Genomic DNA, 18,642 nt, shown 5'->3' with positions numbered 1-18,642 from the left:
GCGGGAGCGCGCACCATGTGTGGATGAGCACGAGGGGGCCGAGAACGCGAGAAAGGCGAATCTGAATGCGCGGCACCACCGGCGCTGCCCTGGGCTCCGCGGCCGCGCCACCCGCGCGGGGCCAGGCGCGCAGCGGCCGCGGGGGCGGTGCTGCGGCGGGGCGTGGGGGCGGGGTGGAGAGTGCGCAGCAGCGCGGGGGGCTCCGCTGGAGCTGGAGCACGCGGATGGGTGATGGGGAAGAGAAGGAAAGGGGCTGCCGGAGCCGCGGGGTTGCAGCTGCCGGCCCAGCGGTTGCTGCCCCTGGTGTTTTCCCAGTTACAGCAGCTACGGTGTAAAGACGGAGATCGCGCGGGTGCGGTGCAGTGCGGTGCGGTGCGGTGCGGTGGAGCGCGGTGCAGCCGCTGCTCCGGCGCTGGCCCCGGCTGCAGGGCGCAGGGTAGGGAGGGTCATAAAATACATTTAAAGAAAAAAAAAAAATCTTTAAAAATCTACCTGGAAGGAGGATGGGGAAGGGGGTGGGAAGGACAGGATGTGGCAGAAACTGGCTTCTGGGAAAAGCTGGTGGCTTGGGGTAGGGAGGAGTAGCAGATCAGGGGAGAGCTCTCGGCAACTCCCTCTCTTGCCTTCACACTCCGGGGCAGAGTGGAGAAGAAATAAAAATCCGTGAGGAAGGAGGCGAGGACCAAAAGGAGGAGGAAGGGGAGGGGGAGTAGAAGGGAAAGGGGGGGGGGGGTCCTTATGCGCTTAGGGGTAGGGGCGAGCCTTAGGGCGAGCGGCGATGCGAGGTGGCACACTCATAAATACACATACACATCGCACATCCATCCACACGCGCCCAGCCACGGGCAGGCAGAATCTCTGCCGCCTCCCGGGAGCAGCCGGGGGAGGTGCCTCGGTCCCCCCGCGGGGAGGGGGCACGGCGGGGCCGGGAGGGGCTGGAGAGAGCTGCGGCGCAGATGCCTTCACCTGGGGGCTCTCCACCAGTGAGTGAGGCGAGGCGCAGAAGAGGAGAGCCGGTCGGGTCTGGAGAACTACCTCTGGTTAAAAGAAAAAAAAAGGGAAAAAGCCCAAACTCTGCAATCTCTCTGCTCCCCACAGGCTCAGCACCATAAGGGACTGCTATATTGAGGCTGTCAGGAGGATGGGGAGAGAGACTGAGAGTCAGGGCGGAGAGAAGCGGGTGCCACAGCAGCGGTAAGTATATGTTGCCGTTCCCCCAGCCAGGCACTGATTTCCTTGGTTAGACTTTGGAGTGTGTGGTGAGGTTATTTGTTGCAATATCCATCGCGGCATCTCTCTGAGCAGTCTGCTGCGAAGGCAGCGATGGTGAGAGATCCCGGTTTTGGGCTCCTACTGCAGGTTTATGTGTTTTGCTTTTTGTTTTGAATCTTATGCTGGAAATTGCCATTAATTGAGCAGAAAAGTTGAAGCAGAAATTACTGTGATCTACTCTATGCTTCCTGTCATTTAACTCGCTAGCAAAACTACCGCAGTGAATGAGTTAAGAGGAGAAATGTGAGGCTTTTAGAACAAATACATAGTCCAGAGAAAATGCCCTGTTTTAATGTTGCTAATTTTCATGTTTGGGAGAGCTACCGTGCTAATGCTTGGGGTGAACAGAAACCTGGCGTGTTGAGTTTATAGTGCTGCACTAAAAGTTGTGGTGTTACAGAGTTCAGAATGGTACTTGGCTTTGGATAAACAATTATCTTCTGAATTAAGAAGTATGTGCATGTAGAGAAGTACTGCTTTCCTGTGTTGACAGGCAGAGGAGATGGAATTACATAAAGATGCAATGATTTTTTCCCCTCTGATGTGAGACAGTGCATAAGACTATGTGTGATGTCTATGAGCTGGTTAGAAGATGAACTGAGTTGTTTCTGTAGAACAGAGCATGAAACTGTTTTTAAGATTTGTCTCAGTGAAGGAAAAATCTGCATGTACTGTATCTGACTCCTCAGATGTTTAGTTCCATTCCTGTTGAACACCTTCCTGAGAAACTTCATAAAACAGAACTTATACAGGTAGTGTAATGTGACTGTTTAGGACTAAAGTTTGTATGTGTTCGGTTACTTTCAGAAATTTAATGTAAATTTTTGCAAAGTTTGATATTTTTTTTTAATTTAAAAAGCAATACTTTCCTTGAATGGACAACATTTTCAGTAATGTTTTTTTAATGAAGGACCTGATCCCAAATTTTCTAAGGAGTTACAGCATTCCCCTGGTCTTCAGGTAAGCTTTTGGATGCGACCCCCTAAAGTTTGAAATACAAATAAATTACAAGCTCACTGTTAGCCAAAAGCTAAAGGGATTCTGGTAATTAAAATTTGGATGACATTTTCCAATTAATAAAAGTGCAATTTAATTCCTGTTGAGTTATAGTAGAACTCCTTCAGAAGTACTTTATGGCAATCAATGCAAGATCAGTTCATCATGATTAATATTATTACAGTGGATATCAAAAGAATTAGCAATAATTGGGCCATTACTTTAAAGTGCTATCAAAATAACTATTAGAATTTGTAAAAATATATTTTCATAAATTGTCTTTAATTACTTTAGCATTTATCTGCAAAGTTTCAAGTTAAAAAAACCAAACCTTCACATTTTTATCTGGTTGGGTGGGAAGATGCTTGTTTACTAGTGTAAGGTATACTAAAAGGAAGACAGAAAACTGAGACATGAACTATGGTAACTGAGGAATATTTCATGTATAGTGGTCCTCTGTGGCAATATACTTTTAACTATGTGAATGATTAAGAGATGTGGTTAAGAAGAACAAGTAGTGGAAGACAACAGACATGCAAAGAAAGGAGGATGAAGTGTTAAGCATACTTGTAGATGATAACAGCTAAATAGTTTAAAAAGTGGAGTATTCAACATGCAGGTTCTTTTTCCTATTCTTATATAAAGCAAATGCACATGAAAAGTCAGAACTAGCAGACTGTGAAGATAGCTATGGATGGTCTGGAGACTAAGAGAGTAGATATTAGGTTTGTTGGTCAGTATGAAGCTGAAGGTCATACTTTGAATTCTAGGTTAAAATGTCAGGGGAAAGAATCTTAATTTCCTTTTGTATGAGGGCAGATGTATTAAGAATGAAAACAGAAAACACAAGAAAAATCTGGCTAGCTGAGAATTTGAAAGAAAGCATCTTGAAAACAGATTTTGAGGAAAAATATCCTAGCAGCTAAGATAGATAAAAAATGTGATTAAGAACTCTACTGTTAGGAAATAATAAAGGGCAACTTTAAGAAATGCGTAACTTAGAGGACTGTCAGCACAGATTCCATACAGGAAGGTCATGACTGGCAAATTTGCTTGAGTCCCCTGAATAAGTTGCTGACATGGTAAACTATTGGGGAATCAGTGATATGATTTATCGGGAGTTCAGAAAATGTCCAGTGTTCTGTGCTCCACAATTATCGATTTGGAAAGTAAGTTTTGGAAGGAGTGCTGGAATGAATTCAAACCTGACTTAGAGATAGGGACCAGAGGGTGTCAGTAAAGGTAAAGAGGTCTGGATGAAAGGAGGAGGTTAAAAGTATGATACTTTCAGTGACAGTCTGAGATCCAGTTTTGTTTCTTACTTGTTATAAAGCTGGCATGTTCAAAAAGAGTAAATCTGATTTGCTATCAATACAGGAAAATCTGTTCCACTGAACAGATTCAGCACACTGAAAGTTTTCTGATTAGGTTAATAATAGGAATTATATTTTAAGTATTTAATGCACCTTTTTATTAAAGACATCATAGAAAACTAGATGTTAAGAATATACATGCCAAGGGGGTGGCATTGAGTCATCTGAGGTGATTGGTTCAGTGGCATTGAAAAAAAATTGTTCTTCTGAATTATTTTTTCCTTTCTGCATGTAGCCTGCAACAAAGATCTTAGCTCCTCTGAATTCACTGCATAATTTGCCACTGTTGGTCTGCTCCCTCCATATGTTCCTGCTAACTGCTTCTGCATTGTACTTTCTCTTGGTTTCAGAACCACCTCAATCATTTAAACAATTTCTCGTACTGTAAAATACTAAACTGAAATGCGCCACAGTTTATACTGCACTCTTAATTCCGAAGAATCAATGTCAAATATACATTTGCTTGCTAATATTATATTGGTAGGTGTTTCACAGAATTATTTTTCTTCTGTGCATAGGCTCTCTGATGCTTTTTTTCAGGGTCTGTTACACCCTGTATTAATCAACTTCTTGGCAGTTTTTTTTTTTCTTTACAAAGAGAAAAGACTGCTGCTGTCTGGAAGTTATGGAGTCCCTATAGAGCTTTATCTTCTGGAATTCTGTAATAACACTACATTAGGGGCCAGTGCCTTTAAAAAAATTCATGGAAATTGTTAAAACTTTTTAAGATAAATATGTTCTAATTTTGGCTTAAATTTAAGATTTCAAAAGCCTCGTGTGTATACATACTATAATCTGTGTTTATGACACACATATACCATATTATGAGAGTAATGATCCTGTGTCTTGGCAAGCTGGAATGGAAGCAACAATAACATTTTCTAGTTAGTGGAAAGGAAGAGAGTTCGAGATGATTTTTTCACTGTACTTCATAAAGGCCAAAGATCAAGTTTTAGGTGTTGCAAGTAGATATATAACAAGGGAGGATGATGTCAGATTCTGTATTCTGTGAATATAATAAAACATTAGAATTACCATCAGTGTTACAGCTGACGTTCTTGATCACACATGCCCATGCTTATTTTTTGCAGTCATCCACTCGGACTAGGTCCTAAGTTTACAGAGCCATGAGGTTATGTCAGAATGACAGTGCAATTCATCCTGTCATATAGTAGTTACCAACACCATAGTTCACCTCTTTATGTCTCCTTCAGGAGCAAACTTGCATGTAGTCTTCAGGAGAAAAATTGATAACTCTTCCCGTTCCCATACCTCGAAAATAGAAATGCATCAAACTCTTTCCATCCCATCAGAAATCTCTTTGGGAGTTTCCTTTTTCCAAGTATGGCTTTTAAAGGTTTTATTTTAAATTGAGTTTAAAACATGATGATATCTTTGGAGAACCTTTTGGCTTGCTGAAACTAAAAAGGCAGACAAACATTGAAGATATAGTTCATTGCAGTTACCGAGAGGGGTAAAGGATACAACTTTCCATTCAATACATAGGGAGTGTGACTTCAGCCTCCTTGTGAGTGAGAAATGCTCAGTTTTTAATAGCCAAAAGTTTAAGATTTGCTACATGTCCAGTGGGAATTCCTAGACTGCAAATCATTTTGATCAGACTAATGTATGGCTTTGTAGATGATGTAGACGTAGTATCCTGATCCATCTTATGGGCGTCTTCCCCTTACCAAATAGCATAACTTTGCAAGAATTCATGAACCTCATTTTATTGGTTTTATAGTCTTTATTAAATATGTGAGGGACATTGCCCTGTGGCTGTAACATTGCTGCTATGATTGTAACCAGACTGCTTGTGGCAATGCATTCAACCAAGAGTCGTAGCTACAAGATAGGCAGGGAAATAAAAAGACTTTGTGGTCATAGTATCAGAAGAAGCTAATCTAACAGCGCAACAGCCTCATAAGATTATTTTGAGAATAGATTCAGGCACTAAACATGAAAGTTGTAATTCTTCAGCATAAAAAGACATATCAGGTGTGCTTGTTGCAATAATCTCCACCAAAAAATGTGCTCTCAAAAACAAAGTAGTAATTGGCAAGGAGCTTGACAGAAATTTACTTTTGCAAAAGGTGGTTACTTATTACTTGTTTAAGTACACATGCATTGTCATTTCTGAAAGATGACCACTTACCGCCATAAAGCTTACTGCACAGTCTTTTGCATGCTATCTACCTCTGAATTATTTGCAGGTCTCCACAGAGACCTGGAGTGTAATGAGGAAAACCTTGTGAAAATAAGTCAACAAAGTCACAGTATATGTTTTACCTCTTCTTCTGAGATGGTTCTCACGCAGAACATTTTCCAAAAGTTAAGTATTAGAGTCACTAAAAAAAAAAAAAAAGAAAGGATTCTGGACATTCAGGAATGCTTCTGTGACATTCAGCACTGTTAGTCTGGCACAGTCATTTAGCTTTGTCATGTTCGTATTACGGTGATGTAACCATTTATCTTTACATTTATTCATGTGATGGCTTGGACAGGGGACAAGATGGACAGATTCTGAAATGGATGGAACAGAAAATACTGAAAATTTCATGAGCCGTCTTGTTTATCTATAGAAATTTCAGTGTGCCTAGCACACAAAAATATGTTTGTATTTCAAACTAGCATTTGAAGTGCTGGACATAGAGACAAATTAAAGTTCAAGTCATTTTGTTTTTCCTCTGCTTACTGATTTCTTTTCCACACACATTCACTGCCTGGAATATTATATAGTCTGCTTTCTGGACCAAGTTAATGATACTAAACTTTGTATCTAAGGTTGCATTAGATTTCAAATTGTTCAAATGTTTCAAACGTTCACACACTTTCAAAGTTGAAAAAAAAAATCAGATTTAGATCTGTACCTGCTATTTAAGTTACAGTTGCTCTACAGTTGACCAATTGTATATATAAATTGTAGATTTTTCTAATATGGCATAACTTGTACGTACATCTATTTACATATATTTACAAAAATGCAGATGCCACTTTAAAATGCAGTTGCACAACTGTCTAACTCACATCACAGGTCCATACTAAATAGTATTTAGATTAGAACTCTGATTGCCATAGAAGATTTGTTGTTTTATTAGCAAGGTCCTCTGACTCCATTATAAACCTTATCATTATCATCATCATAGCAACTAGGCACTGTAATCATAAATCAAGATTTCATTGTACTAGGAGCTGTAAACACAAAATGGTCCCTGAATCAGAGAACGTATGGCTTAACTCAAAAGCTCTTCCCTTTTTGGTGTTCTTTGTGACTTTGAAAAGCTTACATCTAAGGGAAGATATCTGTGTCTCTCAGCCATGCTACCATGATCATATACAGATTTCTTCAAGATCACCTCCCACACCAGAAAAAAACCCAAGATACAATCTGCAACACTATGACGTGTAATGATCACACATACGTGCTGGAAAATGTCTTGCAGATTTGTCTGAACACTGTACCAGCAGTCCACAATTACTTCTGAAATGCATACATTTTAGACCTCTTTTCTAAATTAATTCAGTGTTCAGCTTTCCAAAATCTCATGCAGATCAAATCTTATGAAAAACAAGTGTATGGACTTCTGCATGAGATTGTATTACAAGGTACTTTCTCCTTGTTTAAACTTTTTAGTAGTTTTTGTCAATCCAAAAATCATGAGTTAGAGAAATGAAATAATGTTCTCACTCCTGTGCTGTTGCCTTGTTCTTTGGTTGGTTTTTGACTCCTGCAGGTCTGAGGTGGTACAAGTTCTTGATTTCTCAGTTTCGTGCTATGCAAGATGCTCAGAATGTTCTTATTCCACTGTAACATGTGCAGTGTCATGTCTTATTGCTTACATAAAACTCAGCTTAGGGAATCTGGGAATAAAGCCATGACTTCTCTGATGTCATAACATCTCTTTGATGTGTGTGTGCACAGCTTCTCAACTAAAAACCAGTTGTGTAGTATTTCCTCTGTCTGGATTTAGGGGATGCAGGTTGGGCATTGAAATAGCTTCAGGTGGAGAAAGACTGACTGTTAGATGGTTTTGAGAAGAGGCATAATTGAAAAGATAGAACAGATAGATAACAAGGGAGGATAATATATTAGAGGACCATCCGCACACAAAGAGATAATTTAGAAAACATAATATATAGCTGAAATGTCTGCAGTCTTGTTTTCCCCCTTGCATATCACAACTGACTGATTGCTAACATCTAAGTATTTGTTTGCCTTATCAATCACTTTGTGCCTGAGTCATTCACTGATGGGCATAATCCTCCGTTTGTGACTTCACAAGGCATCTCTGGAGGAAATTTGAATGTCATCAGCAACGAATTGAGACATTACTGAAGGCATCAGGTAGGAGGAGGATGTTTGCACAAGAGGCGTATTAATCAACAACAGGAGAAAATATGCAACATCAAAGTAGCATGATTCAGTGGAATTTGGATTAAGTTCTTGCATATTTTCTTGCAAGAAATGCCTACTTGCAAAGTTGAAGCAAGACAGTTAGACTGATTGATCAAGACGTTAAAAAATCAAAACGCTTTTCTAGAAAACAAATAAAGGTTGAGCAAGCTGAGAAGCATTAAGTGTATAGAAGTACTAAAAATTATACCCTTAAGAGGTCATTTACCATCGGAAATTACTTGTTCAAAAATCTGTTATCTCTGTAAGTTTTCATTAAATATCCATAAGTTACTATCAAGATTCCTGCTCTGTCAGTCTTTGCAAAATAGATCCTTTGAAATAGCATGACTTCAGTTGTAAAGAAATGTAAAGGAATTTGCTAAGGATTTCTTTCAAAGATACAAAAATATGTTGAAATTATGAACGTGTGCATGCTTATATAGGATTATAGGATCTGCAAACGAGAATAAGTTATGAGACAAAAGAAGCTATCATAGTTTTTGGTTATTTTGCTTCAACAGAAAATAATTACATGTATTCATATGTGATATTCTGCATCAAATAAAAGCTGGCATTTAAGAAATTATGGTCAGTTGAACACAATATTTACTAAAAATATTGTCTATTTCAACAGCATGGTAGTTTCATGTGTTACCTAAGAATTCAGACAACATAGCAGGCTGCTTTGTGGGGACTGTTTTAAAGTTAAAAAGCATATGGGCTGTGAGAAACCTCTCCAGAAACTGTGATGGACATGCTTGCTTTTTACAATCTACAGGAGCGTAACTAAGCAGCTTAGGGGATCCCAAGTATTTATCTGAAAACTACCTGTAGGTGGTATAATAAGATCTAGAATATTTTGTCAGTGAAAGAAGCAGACTATAAACAGCTATATGCAAGGCAGTGATTTTGGACTTTTTGTGATTATTTCTGGTTTAATTATAGTATTGTGATGAGGTAACAGAGCAAAGCAAATATAAAGGTTTACCTTTTATTTGGCTTAATGCTGTTCTTTGAAGTTGCTGAGAAAAACTCTATCCATTGGCTTGAAAATAAAAATTAAACTAAACAAAACTAATTTCCAGGATCAAGCACACTGGAAATAGAGTTACTTTACTTCTTTATACCATACAACAGAGTTAAAGTCTCCTCAGTGATATAAGAAGAAATCTCTTTTCCTTGTGTAAGAAAACCGTCCAATAGTTCAGTCAATAGAAACTTTTGTAGACTATGGCCAGAAGGTCCTATCACAGGAGATTTTTATTGCTTTCATCACTATTAATTTTTATTTGGAATTTATTAGTTACTAGCATATAAATATATTTTTGAATTTTTAGTTACAACTTACAACTTTACTAACAACTTTAGTTACAACTTTAGTTATAACTTACAAGTTATAACTTTAGTTACAAGTTTTTTTTTTCCTAATGCAGTCTATTTTATTGTCATTTTTCTTTGTTTTCCTCATCACCTGAGATTTTCCCACATGTTGTCTTGCATGAAATTAGTTTTCGTAATTTGTATGCTTGATTTGCCTTTTCTTAATTTGGATTTTATTGCCAATGTAAGACAAAGGAGAGGAGGGAAGTATTGAGAACACAACCCTTCCATCACTCCCATTGCCATGTATAAAGGCAGCAAATAAATGTATTTTGTTAATGCAGTGAAGTCAGAGTCCTTGTGGCTTGAGTTACATTAAAGAGAGTCTGTAGCACTCAAAGGACCACCAAATTAGATGATGTTGAGGGAAAAGAAAGGAAAAAGAAAGAAGAAAAAAGCACTTTCACGTAAAATGCACACCGCATTTAACAAGCTTAAGAGAAAAACACATATCCAAAGCTGAAAGCACAGGTCACTACAGCTTGAGTTTAAGAGCCAGGCTTTCCACTGAGAGGTTGTAAACGCAGGTTGCGTGGTGCAGAAATGATGGGGACCATGTGGTGATGAATCCCCCTTTCTCTGCTCATTACTAAGTCGGGGGAGAAGGGGAAAATCCACAAAAATTCTTCTGTGTCACATACCTGCAATGCAAATGGACAACTCTTCTATTACGGATCTAGACGGTCCACCACGACACACACAGAACACTGGTCTGGGTTATTGAGGTTTTTTGATACGCTGCGTAGAGACTGTAACCTGAACACCACTGGGAATCAAAGGTATTGTGCCTACCATGCCGTCAAGTTTTATTTCTCCTAAAAATACCATAGAAATCTTTATGACATGTTCTGGGTATAGAGTAGCTCTTTTATAGCCATATTTCTTCTCACTTAAAGCATGTGTTTAAAGGGTGTGTCCTTAAGTGTAATGAAAGCAAGCAGTTGAAGTTCATTGGCCACTAGCAACTGCTGACTGCTGCTTTTTTTAAGAGTTTGTGCACATCTCTTTTACACTTTTTCTTCTTCTCTTTCTTCATTGCCATGATATGGACATATCCTCATATTTGCCTTGTTGTAATCATAAGCGGGCTTTTGAGGCTAATCCTTGCTCATAAGGCCCCAAAACCATGCAGAGCTAAATTCCATGCTGCCATAAGCAACTGCAGCAGCACTGAATTTTTGGAATTCTGCCTGCTCGTTTTAGGATGGCTCCCCCACCTTGAATTTACTTGCAACCCTCAACCCCTACTTCCCTATGAAGCATACTTGGCCACTTTCAGTGACAGAGAAATTCTAGGCTGGATTTTAAGTCTGTTACTGAATGTATTCTGGCCATGGTAGCGACAAGCAGAGCTGCACAAAAATTACCCATTTTTGTTCTGTAAGTGTCCATCTGCAGCAGTGATGATTTTCTGCCTAAATATTTTATTCTTCTGTGAATGTGCAAAAATGTGGACTTTTTTTCCCCTGCCAGTTCTGCTGACAAGCAGAACTTTTTCATATAGCTCTATAATTAGGCTCCAGAGTCCTGCAGAGACACGCAGCAGAGTGGTAGGCTTTATATTCTGCGACACTCAAAAGTTGCAGTTCAGAGATGTGTGTGCTTACATCTATCCCACCTCTTTGCATGCTATAACTAGTCTTTTCCATTCCCTTTGGGTTTGTCCCCATGCGTCTAACAAAAATTAGAATTTTGAGTGTTTCTGGTCCTAAATTGCAAATCAGCACTCGACCACTGTGTGAAAGTTTTGACAGAATGGAACAGAGTTTACGATCATCATTGAAAATCCCAATTTAAAAATCTTGCATTGATTCAAGTTGTGCAATTAAATTATTGCACTTTATATCAAAACATTTAACTATTGTGGTTTCCATTGCTGTACAGAGTTCCTGATCGCAAAGCCCAGTGATTAGTATTTATATTATAGTCTTACAGCAAAGATACAGTTATCAAGAAATAGATCACTGGTAGAAGTTGCATGTGGATTATTATATATTGCTATTGCATGGCCCACGGGGAAACCTTATATTTTTCTTTTAAGGTAACCTTCAGACTAATCTGTTTTAAAGCACACTGCTTTTAGAGACCATGAGTCTTTGCTGCTTGATTCCACAGACAATAGTATAGCCTCAAACAATAGTAAATTAGTAACACTAGTTATACCTCCTAAAGATGTTTATAATCTGGGATTTCATGACTAGTAAGCTTTTCTTCAAGCCATTTGAAAATAGGGAGTGGTATTATTTGTTTAGCTTTGTATTTGCACAGTTTGGAGAAAAAGATTTTCATGTTGTAATATGGCTAATGAGAATTACAGCTTATTCTTTTATCACTGTTACCAGCAGAGAAGAACATTTCCTGTCCTTAGCTCATTCTTAGAGGTTTAATTAATAATGTAGACAGTTGAGTCTGCCTGCTTGGACTATAATAATTAGCAGAGAGTAAACAAACACTTTACGTTTCACTTTAGGAATGGTGTGGTGCCACTTTAAATATTTAATGTTTTGATCTGAGTGACCAATCAATTCTTGCCGGGAGCCAGGTTACAGCTACAGTCTGTGCAAGAAAGCCGAGTTGTGAGCATAGGTAGGCTCCCGTAACCACTTCCAACCAGCAAGGGTTGCAGGAGATGGAAGAAGACCTAAAGCAAATATTAAAAAAGAGGCTATGAAAATGTAGAAGTTGTTGGAAAAGATGTGGTAAAAAAACCCAGACAGGAGTGGGAGCTGATGATAAAATGCAGTTTTAATGCACCTCCATGACTAACTAGACTAACTCAGCTCTTCATACGAAGTCCTACAGGAGACAAGTGTCGCATGCAAATTTAAATCTCAGGTGGTGACTTCTCATTTCTTTGAATATTCAGGGCAAGAAAAGCTAAAAAATATCCTTCTTAGTAAAATTTACTGGCTTTTTCTCATAAATATCAATGGTCTGGGGAAGAGAAAACGGAGATCCTGCCCACAGAGTAGACAAAGCTTATGTGTTGCGTGTGCTGAAAACCAGCACTTGGTTGCAGTTTTGACTTCGGGAGCCATGTATGCATGTTCTGAGCAACTTCATGCGCAATCTTAAAGTGAACATACACTTAAGAACAACCTTGACTGCAGTTTAGTTAATTTTAGGTGAAGTACTGGACAAGTACCTTTAAGAAGGAAATGCTACTTATACCTAATCTTTACTTCATGGCATAGAATGTTACATTTGGTGTTATAGTCATTTTGTATTTCTATCTGAAACATTTAAAAAACATACTCCTTAACCTTAAAAATCCTCTCACTTCTGTGGTTTGTCTTGTAAACCAGAATGCTTCTTGTCTATTTTTCTTTTTACTTATTTTCAAAGTCACAAAAATATTGAATATCTGAATAGCTGATAAATACTAATAAATACTAAAATTTTAAACAAGCCTTTTGATTCAGTCAAATGTAATTCACTCTCAACAGCGTCAAATATTCAGAAAATCACTTTCCCATTTATCTTTTTTCTGGAGACTAGATGGAGATGCAACCAGTGCATGTGAGGCTGGTGAATAACATTATTTTCTGGCTGGTGCACTGCTTAGAAATGTCTACAAGGTTCTCTCACTGTGCCCACTTCAATCAATTAGCTTTATTACTGCAGCCTACGATGAGGCTCCTGAGCTGTAATTCAGGGTAGTTTTCCCGTCCAACACTTTTACTAATCACAAGCATACTTGGAGAGAACCTTGCCCAATTTTTACATTTCATACCTAATATGTGGGGTGGACAGAAAAACACAAAACTGTTTGCCAACCTGTTGTGTTTGGTACAAAAGCCGCTCTGCAATGATTAATATGGATCCCCGCTGTGCCATTTGTGTATGGTTGTTTTCCAAAGAAAGATCTGGCTTCGGTTTTTTTTTCAGTAGAGCTTGCTGCCTTTAACATTTTAAAGACCATGCTGCAAGTCCCTTGCCATCTGAGTAGAAAGAGTTTCCTGGAAGTGTGCTCATATGTGGTGGATACAGGCTGTGGCGTGTGGGAAACTGGCTCCATCTCATGCTCGTGCTGGGGTGAGAGGCTTTTCACCTGTCAGTGACACACACCAGTACAACAGCACTGAAACATTAGATGTATGTGTCACTGTCAGTATTTTTTTTCTCCTTTGGAAACAATCAATAAAACACTACAATCATCTAAGAAAATGGGAGACTTACAGGAGCTTCTGTATGAAGTGATTTGATTTTTTGTATTTATTTATAACAAACATTGATGGCAACATTTGGATGCTTATTTGTTAATGAAAATCTAAAGATGGATGTGAAAAAAGAAACACTTTGTTCAAATATTTTCTTTCTTTCCAATTGTTTTTATTCTCCAGATTCAAAATATTCTCTTGATATATTGAAAATAAAATTCCATTCCCTACCGGAATTTTATTAGTGACCACCACAAACCTGAAAACTCTATTTTTAATCCAGTTCAACTGCTAATTACCACTGATTCTGAGCAACCAGGGACCTCATTTTCAGAATATGTCCATTCTCCCATCTGTAGAAACTGATGCAAGCATAAGGAAAGGGGTCAGTTACCTATTCATCTGCTGTTCATGGCTTTTTCTGTGACACAGAAACCTCTAAAACCGGCAGCAAAAACCAGTCTGAACAGATCACTTTGTTGCCAAGGTAATAAAATCCATGAGCCTTCAGAATAAGCAGATTTCTTATATGATATTTAATGTTAGTGGCTGACTAAGAAATAAAGGTAACAGCTTTTTGTAGCAAACAAGGTACTCATCTTTTGGAAGAGTAATTCACAACGTCAGTTTTCAGGGCCTGTACTAGATGGGGTGTGAACCAAGGAGAGGAGAAAATGATCTTTAAGTACCCAAGATGGCCAAGCCCAATGCGTTTGTATTTCAAACAGTAATTTCAAATATATATATGTATGAGTGCCCAGAGAAAGCTGGTGTGGGTTGTTTTTTTCCCCCCTGAGTTGTAAGTAAAATTCAAAAGATTCTGAACTGAGATTGTCATCTGTGATTTCTGAGAGATATCTTATTGTCCACAGTACAGGCGGCTGACCAGTTAGGAAGCAGTTGGTTTGCAAGTACTCAATCACAATTGGTATTTTGTTTGTGTTATTCGTAACCTCTGCTACCAATGTATAAAAATATGACTTGAACTTTTGATTAATGCGTTTTTTACTGCACCATTAAGTTTGTCTAGTTTACTAGCAGCATGGGGAAATTCACAAACATAACAATTTTTTCCTCTCTCCAAATACAAATAAACTATTTTGTGCAGGCATCCTCAAGGACTTGCATCCTGAAATACATTTATGGAAGTTAATGTTCAGGGGATATTTCTGGGAAAATTGAACTAAGTCATGTCAGGGCTCATATTGCCAAGGTGCTGAATTTGGGGAAAAAGAACTGATTTTAGTGGACACAAAATATCCCGCCAGCTAGTGTATGAAGATATGCCAGAGCTTTGGGCTGAATCAGAATGCCTTGCTATTGAAACCTCTGTGGTTTGGAGCCTGCCCACTGTGGGGCTGCGAGTTTCTCCCTTGGAGCCGAAGTTTTATGACAGGAATTCACAGCAATGTAAATAGTGATCTTTGTTAACTCTCATCTACCTTGTCACTTTTATGAATTTGTATATATACTCAAGGTTTTAAAAGATAATGTGGTTTGCTATTTTTTTTTTAATGGGGATTCATTTGGTGGTTTGGTTTTTTATTTTTTAATAACATGGAATTTTGCTGTTCAGCGTGATTTTATTGCGCTCATTTTTTGTGTGAACAGTGGTCTGTTGTCATTTGGTCACGCACACTGTTTTGCGACAGAAGCTGTTCATCAATGCGGTGACATTTCATTTTAGGACACATTTGGAAAACAGATATTATTGTTGTGGTGCTTTGACTTGGGAAATGGGATATAGTGTATGTGAAAGCTCTGCTAAGTCACAGGAGTGTCAGAAGTTTGCCTGAGCTCGAATTCCCACACACTTTACAATGAAAATTAACCACTTTCCGTCAACCTTCTTTCACACCAAAATGAGGCCTGCATAATACAGGCAAAGTTAAAGCAGATTAAAGGGAGCACTTCCTCAAACAGTGTGAAATCAGCCTAAGGAATACTGTCACATAGTTCACAGATTTGATTTTTAAAAGGACTGGATAATTTCATGACCAATAATAACATTTTTAGTTATGCACGCTAAGTGAGGTATAATTGGATTTCCTGCTTCACAGCATCAGCTACAGGACCACTACATCACTACAGGGGCTGAGAAGGGATGGATTTATTTACACACACATACACATGTTCATACCGTTGCACACTCCTCCTGCACACAGCAGTGAATTTTGGTGATGTGCACTAGGGAATTTTTTGACTCATTGTGCATAAGCCACTGGCTCTGAATAGTTAAAGCCAACGTCTAAATGTCAACAATAGCTGTGCAGAGTAACTCTAGTAATTACATTGCATGTGGAGCATGTGAAAACTGTGGGCACTTTGTCCATTTTGCAAATGTCAGCAGGTCTGGACCCAGCTGCAGGAGGAAGAGAATGTGTCAAACCATCAGCTCTTAATATTCAAAAGGCTTCTGGGAATATGAAAAGCTGTGCAAGCCTCAGTCAGTACCAGAGTGCCAGATGTTGGCCACAGACACAGTCACTAAAACTTGATTGCTAGTTTAGTTTGCACATCATTCACCCTCCCATCATGGTCATTTCAGAAATCAACAGGAATAAAAAATAGGTGTCTATAGCATGGTTGCATATATTAAAGGGGTTTTTTTTAGTTAAAGTATAGGTGAAAATTAAAAATTTATTTGAAAATCCAGAGGATAATTACTGCAGGGAAAGTCCAGGCAATGAGTATGATGAAGTAGCATACTGGGCCTCTTTTTATTTCATGATTTTTCCTAGCATACTGAATGCTATCTACACTGGAATGTGAACCTATGGAAAAATGGACTAATTAATAAGTTTATTAAAGGTATCATGCATCACTATCAGCCCTTTTAACTACCAGAATAGGCTCTAGAAACCTTTTTTAGCACTTAGACTCACTGTGTAGAGCAGGAGGAGAGTTAGACACCAGCAAGAAGCCAATTAAAATCTGTATGTTCAGCATGCAGATTCCTAGAGTGTGCCAAAGGCAACCAGTGATGTCAGAGACAAGTGCTGTATCTGACCAGGGGCACCAGAATTTGAGAGAGTCATTCACAATGCATATCACTGAACTACTTCTTTAGAGTGTTATGTTTTTAAAATGAAAGTATAACACTCATTCTGTTAAATTGCAGGAGAATGAATTTCATTACTGGACTATCTGTGTGGCTAGGGCCACTCCTCAAGTCTGGTTTGTGGATTCAGTTTCATGAGGAGCCGGGGTGGGGGGAATGCAAAAGCACAGGTATGTTGGCGTAGAATGGGTGGTGCTCCCTGATTGTTCAGAAAGGAATTAGATGCTCACTGCTGAATGGAGACAGAGCACATGCTAGAGAAAGCTTCATTGCTGCTAATAATTGAATCACCGAGAAGGAGTCCTTAGTTCTGCTGCCAGGGCAGCACGTGCTAAACAGAAAATAATGAAACAGCCAGCAGTGGATCCAAGCATTCTGTTCTGAACCTTAAGCCTCTATGGGCTAACGCTGTTTGATTCAGTTTATCTGCAATTCCTACTCCATTCATTTTAGAACTAATAAGGAAAGATGAAAGTGAAAAACTGCAGTTACCAACTGAAAAACTGCAGTTCTGTCCTCTAACAAATTAGCCTTTCACAGATCACCTTGTCCCTAGCCAGCTTGCCTACGCTCTTTTTTAAGTGTGATTGCAGGTAGCACAGTCATAACTGGAAAACCACAGCTAAAAGCATCCCTTTTTAGTGACATTCTGTCACCCTTAAACAGCGGTCAATTTGTTCAGAATTACATGGTAAACACTAACCACACCAGGAAGTTCAAACTGATAAAGTATGCATTATCTTGCTTAACAATATTAAAGCAAATATAAATTATAAACTGGATCATGCAGGTGATATTGAAATAGGGTGAAGAGTTGCAGACAAGAAGGCAGAAGCAGTATAATTACAGAAGAGCCAAAGAGAATTTTACATTGAAGAAAAGCAACACTGAGAGACTTGACATCAAGAATTATTTGACTATACATGATGAAACTATTAAAAGTATGTTAAATGGAAAGAAGTAGGTCAGCCTATTATAAAGCAAGAGAATACCAAGTGAATCCAGAGAGAGGAGAAAAAAGGGGGGGCAAGGAGGGAAAGAGGCAGGGAAGGATCAGTATAATCTTCTCTGGGCAAGTTTCTGACTAGTCACCTTAGCAGTGTTGGGAGGTTGGGGTGTCAAGGGAAAAGCCCTCCTGTTTTCTCTGAAAGGATAAGGAAAACTTGGTCACTGTGTAGATATTTTTCCTCAAAGAGTACAAATCATCTCAAAGAGCATGGGGAGAAGAAGAATATAGCCAGAGGTCCATGTTGCCCGAGTACTAGCTTTTTAACGTAGCTGGCCAATACAATGAGCTAGTGTTTGTCACCCCCTTCACTGGGATGCAGTGCTCCCAAGTTGCCGCCTCTGGGTAGCTATGAAAAGTCTAATGGGAAATAAAATAATCTGTAGAGGTGAAAGGGAAATCTTCCTCCATTTCTCTGCAAATCTGAAATATCAAAACCACATTCATACCCTTGAGCATTCTTACCCTTTTGTTTATTTTTTGCCGTAGCCACTAGCAATCTGAAAATAAAAATGCATGTTTCAGGTCAGTCAAGACAGACTGGTTTGGGGTTTAATTAATTTTTTAAGCACAATTTTGAAGAAAAAAGTAAAATAAGATATAAACTTTCATTTTTTAATTTTTTTAGATATAAATCAAATTACAACTTTTCCGGGGGGGGGGAGGGGGGGGGTTGGGGGGAGAAAAACAATTTTTTTCTTTTTTCTTTTTCTTTTTCTTTTTTTTCACTGAACCAGCATTTGCTACCAAGTATTTTTCAGGCACTATTATTTCTCATTTGTCATGGAAAATAGTGAAGAGCTGGAAGATAGGACATGGCTGAAGAGGAAGTGTGTTTAACATGAGCCCCAAAGCTTTTTGTGCCTCTAAAAATGAAGTCATATGTACTGTATGGAAACGAAGGATATCTGCAAGATAATCCAGGGAAAATTACATGAATAATGGGTCTTTTCCAACAGTTATAGAAGACTTAATTTATACAGAGATATGGAATACAT

At 38.8% G+C, this 18,642-nt stretch overlaps 1 protein-coding gene across 6 annotated transcripts in view; it reads left to right on the top strand.

Annotated features, from left to right (window-relative positions):
* Positions 1–272: 272 nt before the first annotated feature.
* CNTN5 (contactin 5) overlaps positions 273–18,642 on the top strand; it is a 642,678-nt gene continuing 624,308 nt past the window's right edge. For 3 of the 6 annotated variants that reach the window (XM_030475687.1, XM_030475692.1, XM_030475691.1), the window contains exon 1: positions 832–1,194. The gene's annotated coding sequence lies outside the window, so the exon portion shown is untranslated. Of the gene's footprint in view, positions 353–376; positions 437–642; positions 664–831; positions 1,195–18,642 lie in introns of those variants that run through there. The other 3 variants (XM_030475688.1, XM_030475690.1, XM_030475689.1) reach the window with 3 other exon arrangements.

This window comes from Strigops habroptila, chromosome 2 (assembly GCF_004027225.2).
Source record: "Strigops habroptila isolate Jane chromosome 2, bStrHab1.2.pri, whole genome shotgun sequence".
In the NCBI taxonomy this organism is placed as follows: Eukaryota; Metazoa; Chordata; class Aves; order Psittaciformes; family Psittacidae; genus Strigops; species Strigops habroptila.
This window is presented reverse-complemented; position numbering and strand designations above follow the sequence as displayed.